Source organism: Muntiacus reevesi, chromosome 20 (assembly GCF_963930625.1).
Source record: "Muntiacus reevesi chromosome 20, mMunRee1.1, whole genome shotgun sequence".
In the NCBI taxonomy this organism is placed as follows: domain Eukaryota; kingdom Metazoa; phylum Chordata; class Mammalia; order Artiodactyla; family Cervidae; genus Muntiacus; species Muntiacus reevesi.
The window spans coordinates 30,973,711-30,989,289 of NC_089268.1; the positions used below are offsets into that span (position 1 = coordinate 30,973,711).

General features: G+C 40.8%; 4 non-coding genes across 4 annotated transcripts; 3 read left to right on the forward strand and 1 right to left on the reverse strand.

Annotated features, from left to right (window-relative positions):
* Window positions 1–510: 510 nt before the first annotated feature.
* TRNAR-CCG (transfer RNA arginine (anticodon CCG)) lies at window positions 511–583 on the reverse strand. Its single transcript has one exon. It is a non-coding gene; the product is annotated as a tRNA-Arg (tRNA).
* Window positions 584–4,216: 3,633 nt separating this feature from the next.
* TRNAA-AGC (transfer RNA alanine (anticodon AGC)) lies at window positions 4,217–4,288 on the forward strand. The gene has a single exon. It is a non-coding gene; the product is annotated as a tRNA-Ala (tRNA).
* A 5,798-nt stretch (window positions 4,289–10,086) lies between these two features.
* TRNAA-AGC (transfer RNA alanine (anticodon AGC)) lies at window positions 10,087–10,158 on the forward strand. The gene has a single exon. It is a non-coding gene; the product is annotated as a tRNA-Ala (tRNA).
* Window positions 10,159–14,704: 4,546 nt separating this feature from the next.
* On the forward strand, window positions 14,705–14,776 carry TRNAA-CGC (transfer RNA alanine (anticodon CGC)). Its single transcript has one exon. It is a non-coding gene; the product is annotated as a tRNA-Ala (tRNA).
* The last annotated feature ends 803 nt before the right edge of the window (window positions 14,777–15,579 follow it).

The following is a 15,579-nucleotide window of genomic DNA, read 5'->3' on the forward strand; positions in this document are numbered from 1 at the left end:
ATCCTAGTCAGATATTTGTTTCCAGAAATTTAACTCGCCATTTCCCCATTTAGTTGATTTTTTTTAAATGATCCCTCCCCCCTCAAAAGTTCAATATTTCAACTTTGTAAAGACCAAGTGCCTTCATATTCTCAGTGAGTTAGCACTATTATTCCTTAATCCAGGAATAATAAAATTCTGTCTACAGAAGCCCCCATCCCTAATTTTTTATTTCAGTCTCTAAATTATTTCTCTCACAGAATGTGAAAAAAGTTTCACTTATTTCGTTTCTGTTTATTTCATTTTCCGGGTTCAGTAGAAAGTAAGCTTCTTGAGGACACATGCTATTCCCTCCTCGTTCATGCGTAAAGCACTCGTCAAACATCAGACCTCCAGTATATAATTGTTAAATAAGAACGAATTGATCGATTAACTCACAACCGGGCAACAGCATCAAGAGGTGAGAGGAAGCAAATCAGATTTTAAGCCTCTCTAACCTGGCAGGGAATCAGACCAGCAAATGGAAAAAAGCGACCACGAAGGGACTCGAACCCTCAATCTTCTGATCCGGAATCAGACGCCTTATCCATTAGGCCACGCGGCCAACTGTAGGAGACCCTTCTCACGTAAAGTACAAAAGTTATGTAGACACGGGTGGGCGGGGGACCTTTCTACTGACTGAATTGAACTGAACTGAAGCGGAAGAAGGAATGCACCTTTTTTTTTTTCAGAGATCTAGGTAATGGTCAGGCTTACTTGCTCCAGATTTCACCTTCACACATTCTCTCTAAATCAACTCTGTCCCTCTCCTGTGCCTCCACTACTTTGACTGCTTAACAGATTTTTCTTCCCCCCATCATATTTAGAAATCACAGTATTTGCACTGCATAAAAAGAACTTTAGCGTTTAAAACCTTAGAATTTACATTTCAGAGAGGTAAAAAAGAAATGGAGGCAGATATGAAGCTCAACAAGCTACAGACATGCCATTTTCAGTTCTGTTATGGACGATACTGCAGAAACAAAACCATTTTGACACATGATTTTAAGAAAAGAGCATTTTAGAGTTTGTGATCTTATTAATAATCGTTTGGCCAAGAGTGAAAATACAGACTGGAGGAAACTTAATACCCTCTAACAAACAAATTTAGAAATTTAAAGGCAAAACTATTGATGCTAGCTGGAAATGAGTTTTGCACAAGTTGCACTCTTTGGAAACAGGTGACTATATTCCAGAGGAGAAAACAAACTTTTGAAGTCTAAACTCCTTAGTGGATTCTCTTGGATTTTCATCTTGGCACCCATTCCATTTGCAAGCAAAATGTGATCTCCCGAACTCAATTTTGTCCCTTTTTTTGGTACTTTTTATTCCTTCCTCCTCTTCATTGTTCAAGTCTTTAATTCATTTTTAAATTTGGATATTTTATCATAGTGTCACTCACTCAGTCCTGTTCAACTCTTCGAGACCCCATGGACTGTAGCCCACCAGGCTCCTCTCTCCATGGAATTCTCTAGGCAAGAATACTGGAGTGGGTCTCCATTCCCTTCTACAGGGAGCTTCCCCCCAGGGATCAAACCTGGGTCTCTTGCACTGCAAACAGATCGTTACCCTTGAGCTAGGGAAGCCCTTAACATTAAACGCAACTGAATTATATCTTTTTGGCGCACTGCATCGGGAATCTTTAGTTCCCTGATCAGTTATGCCTCCCTTCCCCCTCCCTTCTCCCCTCCCCTCCCAGGAAACTTGGAGTCCTCCTTGGAGGACCACCAGGGAGATTCCTGTGTGTCTTTTTTTATGCCAATACCTTACCATACTGTTTTGTTTACCATAGCTTTGAAAGACCCACTCCTCAGCAGTCTTCCTCACACCTTTCTGTCTCCTGCTGGCGGGTGCCCTCTTTTCCCTTCTTGTTTTCTCTTCCTCCTGTATTAACTTTTCCAGGATCCTAGTTTGTGTCAGTTTCTGTTCCTAGAGTCTCAAGTCCAGTTGTTCCCAAACTAGTTTGTTTAAGTTTGTTTATCAGATTCAATTGAGGGACATTTATAATTTTTAAAAGTTTATTGAAGTATACAGTTGATTTACAATGCTAATTTCTCCTGTACAGCAAAATGATTCATTTATACATATATATACACATTCTTTTTTTATATTCTTCTCCATTATGGTTTACTACAGAACACTGAATATAGTTTCCTGTGCTGTACAGTAGGACCTTGATGTTTACCCATTCTATATAGAATAGTCTGCACCTGGTGGTGGTGGTTTAGTTGCTAAGTCATGTCCGATTCTTGAGACCCCATGAACTGTAGTCAGGCTCATCTGTCCATGGAATTTTCCAGGCAAGAATACTGGAGTGGGTTGCTATTTTCTTCTCCAAATCTGCATGTGCAAATCTCAAACTCCCAGTCCCTCCCTGCTCCCCCATAAGTCTCTTCTCTATTTCTGTGAGTCTGTTTCTGTTTCATGGATACGTTTGTGTGTCATATTTTAGTTTCCATATATAGGTGATATCATATGATATTTGTCTTTCACTCTCTTACTTACTTCAATTAACATGATAACCTCTAGGTCCATCCATGCTGCTGCTATTGGCTTTCTTTATTTCTCTTTTATGGCTGAGAGAAATTCCATTGTATATATGCACCATATCTTCTTTACCCATTCATCTGTCCATGGACATTTAGAATGCTTCCATGTCTTGGCTATTGTAAAAAGGGATGCAATGAACCTAGGAGTGCATGTATCTTTTTGAAACATAGTTTTGTCTGGGTATATGTTCAGAAGTGGAATTGCTGGATCAAATGACAACTCTGTTTTAAGTTTTTGAGGAACCAACATACTGTTTTCCATAGTGGCTGCACCAAGTTACATTCCCACCAACAGTGTAGAAGGTTCCCTTTTTCAGTTGAATAACATAAGAACCCAAGATTCTGAGAGCACTCAGCATCTAGAGAGTGGGGCCCAGAAATCCACAGCTTTATTCAGTTCCTCCAGGTGATTTTCCATCTTTATGGATCCCCCCGACAAACACCTCCCATGATCCGCCCCCCACCCCCCCCACACACAGTGTTGTCTAAAAAGCATTCATATGTCTCTTTAGCCTCTCTCAGAGTCGCCTGTGGCCCAGGCATTGTATACCCAAAGGCAGGAGGAGAAGGGGAAGACGAGATGGTTGGATGGCATCACAGACTCGATGGACAGGCATTTGAGCAAACTCCGGAAGATGGTGAAAGACAGGGAAGCCTGGTGTGCTGCAGTCCACTGGGTCGCAAAGAGTTGGACACGACTGAGCGACTGAACACCAAAATCCGATGACCCCCGCAAGTCCTCTGGGGCTTGGCCGGGTCGGATCCGCCAGGACGGCCAGATCCGGAGTTGGGGAGGAGCCGAAAGGGAGGTGGTGATGTCAGGTCTCCAAGAGTCCACAGAGTGAGAATCAGAAGAAAGCTTAGATGGAAAATGATTTAGGATTTGCTCCCAATACTCATTTCTGGGTTGACCCTGGTACCCAAAATCAGAGAACGGCGGGAAGCGCCTGAGGGTTGCCCCTCGGAGGGCAAGGGGTCTACCTACTGCGGGCGCCTGGAGGGTTTATACAGTTAATCATTTTGCGGATCAAGCCTGCTCCTTAAAACGCCTTCCTTCTGGGTAGAGTTCAGTTTCGAAAGGGGGCGCTCTAAGGCTGCTGTTTCTTTCTCTCCTCTTCCTCGCGCACGTCTCGGTGGTTCTCGAGACCTGAGGTTCAGAGCCCGGGAGACGCAGCCACCACGCGTGTCCCCCACTCAGTCTTGACGCGGGAGCTTACCCGAATGAGGGAAGCGACCGACGCGGGCCTGTCACACTTGCCTCCTAGTCTTCTCGCCTACCTGGACCTAAATCCCCACGGCGCCGTTTAGGGTTCCTTTTTATCCTCCGGCGTTATACTTTCGATTTTCTGGCAACCTATTTAAGCAGAAGTCTTATCCCAGACCTCTCCCTGGGGGCGGCCAGTCAGGTGCTCCCCCTTCGCCACAGGCAGGTGGCCGTCGAGCTGGTGTCCGAGAGGGTGACCCGTAGTGAGAGAGCTCAGGACCAGACGGGACTTTCGGTATAGTATTTAGTTTTCGTTCTTATAGCCTAGTTGCAAGACAGTATTCAGTGGAGAAAGTTCAAAAATTGAATTTCACGAGGTAAAGTTTCTTTTGCGGAAGATGTATTGACAGGTCATAGGAATAGTTCTGAAAGAGACGAAGCGGGAGGGGGTGTAGCTCAGTGGTAGAGCGCGTGCTTAGCATGCACGAGGCCCCGGGTTCAATCCCCGGCACCTCCAGTTTTCTCGGAGACGTGTGGAGTTAGTTTTGGGCTGTAACAGCGCTAGACGCATCCTCGTTTGCTAAGAACGTCCACCGCCTGCTCTCTTTTCTGGGTCTTTCGTTCTCTTTCAGGTCTTTTAAGTCACACAGAAAACACGAACTATTTTGTTTTTAGTATGGACCCATATTTGCCCCAGGGACTTAACATCACCGTGGGTAGCTGAGTCAGCTGGCAAAAGACATGATTAAAGAGGCTGAGGGAGTACCAAGCCGCTTAGGACTGCGGAAACCGAAAAACAAGCGCGGTACCAAATTAACAAGTCCAATAACAATAGTTATATTTCGCAGTTTTATCTAAAAGCAAGAAACACAGAAAGCAGAAAAAATAAGAGCAAATGTGAAGTCCACAGGAAATTTTCTTTAGATCCCTTCGTTTTCTGGACGGTTTCTGGGTCAAGGAATAGGTTTGAGGAGAGGAAGGAAAGCTTTCCTTTATTTTCCCCTACCACTCTTTCCCCATTACAGCCTCCCCTTCTTTCCCCGCTGCCTCCTTCTGATTTTATATTTTGTATGCGCTTCTTTAACTCATTGTTCCTGAGTAACTTTTAAATTATAATATAAGCTTCATATCTAGATAGAGTTCTTATTGTGTTAAATAAGTTCTGCCCTTTTTACCTGACGAAGTAAAATGTGAAACGTATTTAATTTTTAAAAATGTGGACAGCTGAATGAAATTTATTTGTAAACATCCAAACGGTTTTTGAGATAAAGGACTGAAGCCTTGCCATAACTTCAGGTTTTTTTTTTTCTTTCATTGGAAGGGGGAGTATGATAAATACAGATAAATACAGATAGAAAAGATTCAGCTACCCAAAGAGTTTATTGGTAGGTATTCCTAATAATAACTTTGAGAGTTTGGAGGAATTCGTCCTTGCCGTTGTAAATGCTTTCCTGTACATGATGAAAGCATCAGAGTTCTGGAGAATCACTTAGGTGCCACCAAATGGTCATCTTGGGAACACCAAAATCCGTTGCTATGTATGAGAGTTCTGAGATGGCCAAGATTTCCCTGTAATGGTAGATTGCTGTTTTTGAATATGTCCTTCTAGATTCTTAAAATCATGTTTCTTGGCACTTTTCTTTAGCTTCAAAATTCTGCCTTTAGAGTAGGATTCAGTATTCATGAAGTGAAGTGAAGTGAAGTCGCTCAGTCGTGTCCGACTCTTTGCGACCCCATGGACTGTAGCCTACCACGCTCCTCCGGCTACAGGATTTTCCAGCCAAGAGTATGGGAGTGGGTTGACATTTCCTTCTCCAGTCTGTATTCATAACTGAACTAATTTTCCTCTAAGAAATCTTTAGCATTTTCCTTTCTTGAGGAGAGAGCCATGCCTTCTTTCAGTTCCTCGACCAGGGATTGAATCCAGGCCATGGCAGTGAAAGTCTAGAATCCTAACCACTAGGCAGCCAGGGAACTCTCAATATTTTCCAATTTTTAATTGAGGTTGCCAAGACAAATAAAAATCTCCATGTTTCTATATTATAGTATTCCAAAATCACAAAAAGCCGAGATTATATGTACTCTCAGTATAGATGTTACCTCCTAAATCTTTAGCAAAGATCCTCACATTAGAATTATTAATGCAGTCATCTGAGTAGATGTTGGCAAAGGGGTAGCTTCCTTTACAGAGTGTTAAGAAGTTACTGTGTCTCCAGTACAGTATACCTTGAATTTTTGAAGACATAGACCATCAACAAATCAGAGTTGTCTAGGAGGAACATTAGTCAGCGTATGGAAGTAGGGATATAGGCCCCCTTTCTCTACCTGACAGAGGGCTCAGAGGAGACTCATTAATACAGTTATATCAATAGATAACTCTGGTGGGCTCAGTCTGCTTCATCAGCTTTTGAATACACACATATCTGACCTCACCAGACCTCCTGACTCTGAAATGTTTAGCAGTCAGCCTAGACAACTGCCTCCTCGGGCCTGCATCTTTTTTGGATTCTGTTTTAGAATTTCCACATTGGTAGGTTCTTGCTCACATGATCCATGTCTTTTCAAAGCTTACAAAAACTGCTGAGACAAGCAACTGTGCCCACGTGAGAAGAACCATCGGTTCTAAGTAAATATGACTGCTTGGTCTCTGGGACAGTGAAGTGAGAGTATATTAAAAGCAGTTCCCCACTTTAAATCATGCTTCCGGGCAAAAGCCTCAAGAGGACCTCTTGGGATTTAAATCAGAATCTCCTTTCAGTTTTTAACCAGAAAATAAAAAGGCAACAGAACTCTTACCACCTATGAATATTTTCTGTCTCTCTGTCTCTCTCTTTTTTTTTTTTGGTTGAAAACAGCTACCTCGTACCAAAAACAGCACATGGCATCAATAATTTCTCTCTCTCCTCAACCAAATTATTTTGACTTCTATTCTCATTCCTGATTTTCAATAGATTTAATGTTTATTAGAATGAGAGGGGCTTATTTTAGAATATATGAGGATTCTGTTATAGCTGCTGCAACTGATTGAGATGGACATGCTTTGATTTCCTTCTCATTTCCCTTTGTCTATATTCTATAGCTGTTTTCTTTGTGGTTACCAATGCAATTACATAAAACATCTAAAAGTTACAATAATCTTCGCTCTCTCCTACTTTGTTATTGATGACATAAAATATCTTTTATATGGTGTAATCATTAACTTAGTTATAATTAAGTTTTATGCTTTTTAAATTCTATACCAGATTTAAAGATGACTTATACACCTACATTACAATTTTACAGGATTCTATATTTATCTGTCTCTTTTCCTTTACCAAGAAGTTGTATATTTTTCTTCAGTTTTGTATTGCTGTTCATCAGCTTCTTGCTTCAACTTGAAGGATTCCTTTCAGCCTTTCAGCTGGGGGCAGACAGTAGCATACTTCTTTCTGAGTAACACTCCTGTTATAGTAGCTGGGTGCTGGGCACGAGGCAACACCTTAGGTCTTCTTGGCATCTCTCTCCTAGCCTGGAACCTCTGTCTCATGATGGGCATGAAGGGGCCCCAGTATTTTCAAGACATGATAAAATAGAATCTGTTTTCCATAAGTGGAAAGATGAGAGCCCTCACCTCTTGGTTGCACTTTCCCAGGACTTAGTGTCTGCAAGGAGCTGAGGGTATGATTAGAAATGGAGGAAAGATACTAGAGCTTTCCAAATGGAAATGGGTTGGGGGAGTGGGAACTTTGTTTCCTTGGCTGTATAGTTTGGAGTAGAGTTTCTGTCAGCTTGGCCTGGGAAGAGAGAGGGAGGGAGTAGGTTGTGATTCAGATGACACAGATTCTCATTGTTATTACTGAACTTTAGTATGTTGTCTTGAATTAACCTTTTGTAATATGACATATGCCCTTAGAACCATTTCCGGATAATTTATAAAATTTCCACAGTTTCTCTGATGAGCACATCCATGGAGTTCTTCCTGCTGCCATGCTTCTGAGTTGTGTGTGTGTTATTTTTAAATTTATTTCTGAGTTTTTAATTAACCAGATTTACCTTACATCTGTATCTCCTTTCAAATAATGCCTCATCTTAGTTTCTGGTGGCTCCTGGCAATCCTTGGATTGCAGGCCTCACTCTAATCTCTGCCTCCATCGTCATATGACCTGCATCCCTCTGTAACTCTGTTTCTGCACGTTCTCCTCTTGTAAAGACATCAGTCATTGGATTTAGGAACTCACCCTAATCCAATATGATGTCTTTTACACCAATTATATCTTTAAAGACATAATTTCTAAATAAGGTCACATTTTCAGGTTCCAAGTGGACATGAATTTTTGCTGGACATTATTGAATCCTCTACAGTGTTGAATATATGTTGACTTTTGTCAATGCCTATTGTGCAACTATGGAGATGATCATGTATGGTTTTTCTCCTTATGTTTATTAATTTGATGAATTATATTAATGTTGTCAAAGATAAACCAGAGCTGGACAGTAGATAAGAGGTAAAAATGATTTCATTCAGGAATATTGTGATAGGGGAAAAGGCCTCAGTACAGAAACAGAATCAATTTCAAATACAGCATAGGCAAGTGGGAATTTATAGCTAAGAAGCAGGGGAGGGTGGTTGAGGGTCAGTGGATAGAAAATTACTAAGAGGGAACATCTGAGGTAAGGCAGAATTCTGGCTAAACCAACCAAACAGGATTCCTGCTGAAAGTAATCCAAGGTGATCAGACATTACCTAGGGGATGGTAGAGGATGAGGAACACAATTAGATATCAAGGGTAACCAGATATACAAATAGAGGATTCTAGCCAAACCAGCCTAACAGGATTCTTGCTAAAAGTGAACAGCACAGAGAAGAAAACAGAAATCCAAAAGTCAAGTTCTATGAGGAAAAGAGTTCAGGGAATCCTGAGTAGAGATTGGTAAAGGAGAGAATCTTTGTTAATGTCTTCCTTGATAATGAGTGATCTTTGCATTTCTGGAATAAACCCCACTTGGACATTCTGTATTATGAAATTAGACTATATTTTTCATTTTCTGTGCAAACTGAAAAAGTTTGTGATGAACATTGTACTCATGTTATAAAATGAACTGGAAGAACTCCTTCTTTCTCCATGCTTTGAAAATTTTAAGTAGCATCATTATTTTCTGAAATTGGTAAAATTTCTTTGTGAAAGTATTTGTGCTTGGTTCCATTTTTGGGGAGTTGCCTGTTCAACTGTTTTTCTATAGTAATGACATGTTTAGACTTTCTGTCACCACAAGAAGTTATTTGGATATAGTGCATTTATAAAATCCACTTCATCTAAAGTTTTCAAGTCATTTGCTTAGTTGTGTTTTATGATTTTTTAAAAGTTTTTCTGTTTGATAGTTATTTGATAGATATTTCCTCCCATCAGTTCTAGTTTTGTGTGTCTGCACTTTTTTTCCCTTTTCTTGATTATGATGGTTAGAGCTTTGTCGACTTTTCAAATATCCAGTTTTTTTTTCTGTAACTAGTTCTACTTAAACAAACAAACAAACAAAAAACAAAACTCATTTTCTTTTCGTCTTTATCAACCCTTCCTTCTTTTTGGCTTATTTTGTTCATTTCTAACATCTTGAACTGAGTTCATTATTTGCTATTGCTACTGCATTATTTGGTATTGTTATTTACCGCAATACCTTATTGTGTCTTTTGCCCATTTAAGAAACTTTCCCAATGTTACCTGAGGCTCTGTTGGTTTATGGGGCTGGACCCGAGAGGCTCAGAGCCTCTGAGAAGGATGCGGTGAGTGAACTAGTCCAGCAGCAGTGCGAAAGGTTTCTAACCGAGGGTTAATGCGCATCACATTAACCTTAAATGGCCTTCTATTCTACCCCTAAGGGGGTGCGATCGTAGCCAAGGAGCCCCCTCTCTCGGCGGCCGAAAGAAACGGCTCTCCATTTGTCCTTCCATCTTCTCCCTTCTGGAGCTAATTTGGTTGCTTTCCGCCGCATTATACTCTGTGACTTTCTGGCAGTCCTTTAAAGCATCTAGCAAAGAGAAAGTGAAGAAAGGAGAGAAAATATTTCATCAGGCTCTTCTAACTGCGGCAGGGAAGTGATTCCAGACAGACAGAAGCGAAAAGATCCCAGGACCACCAACGGGGGCTCTCCGTCTAGAATGCAATTTACTCTACTTTTAGCAAAGCATGATATAGGGCCTATATTTAGATTCTAGATTTAAGGGTTTTGGAAATAAGTGAAATTTGACACACTAGACTTTAGCTTAGTGTTAATTCTTGTAAAACTGACCCAAAACTGTCTTCTGTCTTGAATATATTCCCGAGGGTCCAGTGTCGGCTAGGGGGTGTAGCTCAGTGGTAGAGCGCGTGCTTAGCATGCACGAGGCCCCGGGTTCAATCCCCGGCACCTCCACTTTTGGAAGGTTTTTGTGTCTTCACTTTTTACTCTTTTCCTTGCTCAAAAAGAAAGTAAGCCTATTTCACAACTATTTGCTATTAGTATTAGTGCTGCTCTCTTCCTGCTCCTCCGGTTTGGCAACACTCAGGGTGGCTGCGTGAGGAAAAGATGACACGAAAAGACAAAGCCTAGGCTCATTCAGCAGCTCGAGATTCCGAACAGAAAGCCTGTCACCAAATTGACGAGTCTTTTTGCCTTTGGTTTTACTTTGCAGTATTATTAATATTTAAAAAGCAGGAAAGAAAAAAAAAGCAGGAAAGAAGAGAGAAGGATGGCATAATTTAACAAAATAAAAACACACGATCTCAAGTCAATTTTTTTTTTAGCGTGTTTTGTTCTCTGAGCCGTGTTGGCCATGATTAGACTGTAGATTGAGCAAGAAGACAGCGTTCCAAACTTGGAAATCGAGAAATTTATTTTCATCAGTGAATGTGAAAAAGTCACAGTTAGGCATCAATAGCTCCATTGGGAAGTACCTTGGGCTGAAGATCTCAAATGTCAGAGTTTAATTTCCAGTTTTGGTCTGTTTTTACTCTTACCGGAGAATAGATCTTAACTAGATAATTTAGTTGGAGAAGGCAATGGCACCCCACTCCGGTACTCTTGCCTGGAAAATCCCATGGACAGAAGAGCCTGGTACGCTGCAGTCCATCGGGTCGCTACGAGTCGGACATGACTGAGCGACTTCACTTTCACTTTTCACTTTCACACGTTGGAGAAGGAAATGGCAACCCACTCCAGTGTTCTTGCCTGGAGAATCCCAGGGACGGGGGAGCCTGGTGGGCTGCCGTCTATGGGGTCGCACAGGGTCGGACAAAACTGAAGTGACTTAGCAGCAGCAGCAGCAAATTTAGTTGTTACAGAAGTAATTTTATTTGAGACTGTTGCGCCCTCTATCGGAAAGAAATTTTCCAGACCATGGGTCCTTGGACCAAAGCAGTTGGTGGTACCTTGTTAGAATGCAGAATGTTAGTTCCCCCTCAGACTTACTGAACCAGAACCAACATTTCGACAGGATCCCTAAGTGTTTCCTCTGCACGTTAAAGTTTGAGAGTCACTGGTTTGAGTGCTCCAATGTGGGTTAAAATGATTATATATTATAAATATATGGCTTATTTTATTAATAATTTCCCTACTTCCTATTCTAATGTAGTAAAAACAATTGCAAAAATGTATTGCTATTGTTGAACCAGTTTTGTATTCTTATAATTGACACTGTCTCCCCTCTCGTGGTAATATGATATTTACTAGTATTTTTAAATCAGTATACATAGTTGAATTAGATGTCAAGTTTCTTTTAAATAAAATGTTTTGTTAGTTTTGCAGTCAAGATGGTGCTAACTTCCAATATGAACTAGGAAGCTCATACCTTTGTTTCTGCTCAGCAACTTTTTAAGAAAACTTTTTATTTTGTATTGGGGAATAGCCTATTAATGTTGTGATAGTTTCAGGTGGACAGTGAAGGAATTCAGTCATACATATACATGTATCCGTTCTCCCCCAAAGTCCCCTCCTCTCCAGGCTACACATAACACTGAGCAGAGTTCCATATACTATCCAACTGGTCCTTGTTGCTTATATATTTTAAATATAGCAGTGTATACATGGCCATCAAAAGTCCCTAAGTATCCCTTCCCCTCATCCTTCCCCCCTGACAACCATAAATTTTTCTCTAAGTCTGTGAGTCTCTTTCTGTTTTGTAAGTTCCTTTGGATCCTTTGTTTTTTAGATTCCACATATAGGGGATGTCATGCGATATTTCTCCTTCTCTGTCTGACTTACTTCACTCAGTTTGGCAATCTCTAGGTCCATCCATGTTGCTGCAAGTGGTATTATTTCATTTTTAATGGCTGAATAATAGTCCATTGTATATATGTACCACATCTTTTTTATCCATTCCTCTATTGATGGACATTTAGGTTGCTTCTGTTACTGTAAGCAGTGCTGAAATGAACACTGAGGTACATGTATTCTTTTAGATCATGTTTTTATCTGGATATAGACCAAAGAGTGAGACTGCAGGGTCATACAATAGCTCTATTTTTAGTTTTTTAGGGAATCTCCATATTTTGCTCCATAATGGCTGCTCTACCAGTTTACATTCCCATCAACAGTGTAGGAGGGTTCCCTTCTTTCCATACCCTCTCCAGTATATATTGCTTCTGGCTTCTTTTAGGATAGCCATTCTGGTTGGTGTGATATCTCATTGTAGTTTTGATTTCATCAACATTTTAAGTAGGATAAGATCTTTCTCAAGTTAAATGTCTTCATTTTAGGATTTACCTCTTCAAAGAAAGAGTAAGAGCTAGCGCTCAGGAGCCAGACTTTCTTTAATAGGAGTAATAGGTCATTTTCTATTCTGTTGACATATTTTTTCTCTTTTTGTTTTCAAAGTACAATTTTATGATGTCTTTTTGCCACTTGTATCTACTGTGTTAAGAGAAATGTATTCACATGCTCCAACCATAAGACTGTGTGGATCACAACAAACTGTGGAGAATTCTTCAAGAAATGGGAATACCAGACCACTTTTCTGCCTCCTGAGAAATCTGATGCAGGTCAAGAAGCAACAGTTGGAACTGGACATGGAACAACAGATTGGTTCCAAATAGGGAAAGGAGTACATCAAGGTTGTATATTGTCACCCTGCTTATTTAACTTATATGCAGAGTACATTATGAGAAATGCTGAACTGGATGAAACACAAGCTGGAATCAAGATTGCCAGGAGAAACGTCAGTAACCTAAGATATGCAGATGATGCCACCCTTATGAAAGAAATCGAAGAACTAAAGAGCCTCTTGATGAAAGTGAAAGAGGAGAGTGAAAAAGTTGGCTTAAAACTCAACATACAGAAAACTAAGATCTTGGCATCTGGTCCCATCACTTAATGGCAAATAGATGGGGAAACAGTGGAAACGATGACAGACTTTATTTTCTTAGGCTCCAAAATCACTGCAGATGGTGACTGCAGCCATGAAATTAGAAGACACTTGCTCCTTGGAAGAAAAGTTATGATCAACCTAAACAGCTCATTAGAAAGCAGAGACATTTTGCCAACAAAGGTCCATCTAGTCAAAGCTATGGTTTTTCCAGTAGTCATGGATGGATGTGAGAGTTGGACTATAAAGAAAACTGAGCGCTGAAGAATTGATGCTTTTGAACTGTGGTGTTGGAGAAGACTCTTGAGAGTCCCTTGGAATGCAAGGAGAGTCAGCCAGCCAATCCTAAAGGAAATCAGTCCTGAATATTCATTGGAAGGACTGATGCTGAAGCTGAAACTCCAATACTTGACTACCTGATGCAAAGAACTGACTCTTTGGGAAAGGCGCTGATGCTGGAAAAGATTGAAGGCAGGAAGAGAAGGGGATGACAGAGGATGATATGGTTGAATGGCATCACCAACTCAATGGTTATGAGTTTGAGCAAGCTTCAGGAGTTGGTGATGGACAGGGAAGCCTGGCGTGCTGCAGTCCATGGGGTCACAAAGAGTCAGACACAACTGAGTAACTGAACTGAACTGAAGCACAGGAATTCATCAAGTTGCAAAAGGTGAATAGACTAAACATGTAAAAGAATATCATGAATTTTCACCATTGGTTTTATGTATTACATTAGGGCTTAGGTCCAGATGGAATTTTTCCCCCTTTCCAATCAGAGACTTCTCCAAGGAAATTCACCTCTATAATTTAAGGGAGAAGAGGATTGAGTGGAAAATTCAGAAACTTAGTATGAGAAAACCATAGGAAATATAGGGTAGAAATTTCAAAAGATTATATGCCAATACAATAAAAGCAACATGTGGTTAACGCAGGGTGCACAACTTGGTCCAGTTTTTAGGGCTCCTTACTTTCATTGCCAAGGGCGCAAAAGAACAACTAACTTCTTTTTTACTTTTCTTCCTATTTCTTGAATGATGGGGCTCTCTTTTATGTGCCTCCCACTTTGTTTCTTGCTCTGTAAATTCAATAGGTCTCTCCAACCTGTATCTAACTACCTACTAACTTGCTTTTAAAATTCCACACTTCTTTCCATCCCTGAATCTGCCCACCTTAATTCATACCTTGAGTACCATTCTCCTAGACCATTCTATGAACCTTCTTAGTTGCCTTCAGGATGTAATAAAAATGAATAGAGTGTTGGGAATGAATCGCTGAACGAATTGATGGTGATTTTTATTTTCACCTGGGGTTTTCCCATTAAAATCTTGTCCTTAACATTCCTGTAAAGCAAACATCAAATAGCAAGAAGTGTTTTATCTAAGGAAAACTCGGTCAATTTTCTGACACGTTTTCAGTATTTTTTGTTCCACTTCAAGTTTTATTTGCTAAAGAAAGAATCAGTATCCTTCACAACTCCCTGACGTCTCCTTTGTCTTAAAAAAGTCATAAATCCTGCTGCAACTCATAATACTGCTAAAACAACAAACACCAGTTGGGGAGAGGCCCACAGAATGTGGTGAGCTATTTCCTGAAGAACCCTCACAAAGAGTGATTCAGTGAGGGGGTGTAGCTCAGTGGTAGAGCGCGTGCTTCGCATGTACGAGGCCCTGGGTTCAATCCCCGGCACCTCCAACTGTGACTTATACTGTGTTTTTTCTTTATTCCTTTATTCGTTGCCTGCTCACAAGAACCTAAGACATTCGTTTCGGTGGTGCACTCTTTAGACTTCATGACCCTTAAAACCTCTCAAGGTAGCTGGCAGAGTACAAGTCTATTAGTATCCGACAGAGGCCATCACAAGTTAGCATAAACCTGGTGGCTTAAAACGACAGAAATTTGTTCTTTTACTCTTCTGGAGGCCAGAAATCCAAAGTTAGTATCACTAGACAGACATCAGGGTGTTGGCCCAGTGGTGCTCCCTCCAGAGGCTCTGGGGTGTGTGTGCCCAGTCTTGCCTCTTTCAACTTCTGGTGGCTGGTGGCATTCCTTACTCCAATCTCTGCCACTGTGGTCACACTGCCTTCTCCTCTCTATATGTGAAATCCCTCTGCCCTTCTCTTTTAAAAACACTTGTGATTACATCGGGCCTAGCCATATAATCCAAAGTAATCTCCCCAGTTTAAGATCGTTAATATAATTAAAGCTGCAAAGACCTTTTTCTATAAAGGTAACATCCACAGATTCTGGGGCTAGGGACCTGCTATCTTTGGGAACCATTATTCAGTCTACTCTGCAGAGATCCCCCAAACTCAAAAGAAGTGTGCCATCATATTAACAAGGAAAATAGGGCAAAACATTTCCTAAATTCTAATGTAAATTGGGAAATTTTCATCTTTGTCTCTGCTTAGCAATGTTTTCAATATGATGGGAACCACTAGGGAAGCACATACTGTCCAAATCTTGGGGTCATTTCAGAACACTGGGTTGCCTCTCCC